Genomic DNA, 209 nt, shown 5'->3' on the forward strand with positions numbered 1-209 from the left:
ACCTTTGGGGGTCCCTTCCAGCTGTGCAATTCAATGATTCTACGAGTCCTGATGCCAAGGAAAGAATCCCCTGCTGAGAAAGCTGCGGTCTCCAAAGCTGCGGCGCAGGGCTTATTCCAGGAAGGTGGCAACCCGAGGGCGGGAAAGGGTTAAGCCGGCTGCCTGGCGGCGGCTGGGCTCGCCCTCCGGGGGCTTGGGCTCTCGGCGGC

The sequence above is a fragment of the Podarcis muralis genome, chromosome 7, assembly GCF_964188315.1.
Source record: "Podarcis muralis chromosome 7, rPodMur119.hap1.1, whole genome shotgun sequence".
NCBI lineage: Eukaryota > Metazoa > Chordata > Lepidosauria > Squamata > Lacertidae > Podarcis > Podarcis muralis.